Genomic DNA, 1243 nt, shown 5'->3' on the forward strand with positions numbered 1-1243 from the left:
GGCGGGAACTCGATAGCGGTCTTTACTATTAGGTTTGACATACACCACTTACAGTTAGATGATCAACGTAGCACGGTCAGTACCTACCTACATAATTTCAATTTAAATCACAATTCCTGTTCTGTGAAATTTTGTGAAACCCACCCTGAAAAATTCTTGTTCATTTTCTGTATCCCTTGAAAGTGTACTGGGGCATTAATCTTGAAAACTTAATTTACGATGATTTTGGTGTTCCAGTCATCTGATTGATCTCTTAAAATCCATTTCAAAAACAAGCTCCCTGCTGTGGAATGAAAAAGCAAAAACTACCATTGGATCTTTCTCTCTGAAATGAGTGCATATTTGATAATTCCATTTGCAGAGGGGTGTTACAATAGGCATGACTTGCCTGGCTTATGACAGATACCACAGTAAAAAGATTTAATTCAAAAAGTCATTTAGTCTGAAAATTGATTGTCCATGAGCAGAGATATTGGCCAAATGATGTTATTCACATTTGATATACATAATTAAAGGGGTAGTTTTCAAGATTTTCATTACCAGGTAACTTTTAGATAGCTTTAATATTATATAATTAACAGAAAGATTTTTTTTTGCTTAAAACTTCCAGATAAGGCAATGGATATATTCCTCTAGTCTTTGGTCTAAAGTATCTATTACTGTTTGCACATAACTTTCCAAACCTATTTTTAAAATTATAATCTTTACTTTTAGGGTTCCAAGAACAAAGGAGCTGGTCTTTAGCTTCAATAGGGCATTACATTTGGAGGTCAATAAGGTTATGGTGGAGCACAAATGTCCTAAAGGCGACTCTTGGAACGAAGCAAGGTAAGGATATTTTAATAACTATCTTGGATATGATGTTGCTATACAAGTCATTATACACACTGTAACACAAACCCAAATTTTTATATGTGTCCTTACATTCACGTTTGTATATTATCATAGGATTCTTCTAGCTGGTCTTCGGCCAGATCTATTGAAATTGATCTCATGACCACCATTGTTTGGAATAAACTAAACAAGCCTCCTTCTAATATGCTTGTTACTGAGTAACAGACTGTTCCAAAGAATCCATCAACTGTTTGTATTTGTTGAATTATTTCATTTCTGCCATATCAAATAATTACGTTGTATATTTTTGATTTTAGGTGTAAACAGAGAGAGCTTCATTATACAGAAGTCAAGTGCTTATGGTGTGGCACAGAAGCTCGCAAGGCAAGTTGTTTAGAAATATTAATCG

The sequence above is a fragment of the Lottia gigantea genome (assembly GCF_000327385.1).
Source record: "Lottia gigantea unplaced genomic scaffold LOTGIsca_381, whole genome shotgun sequence".
NCBI classification, from domain to species: domain Eukaryota; kingdom Metazoa; phylum Mollusca; class Gastropoda; family Lottiidae; genus Lottia; species Lottia gigantea.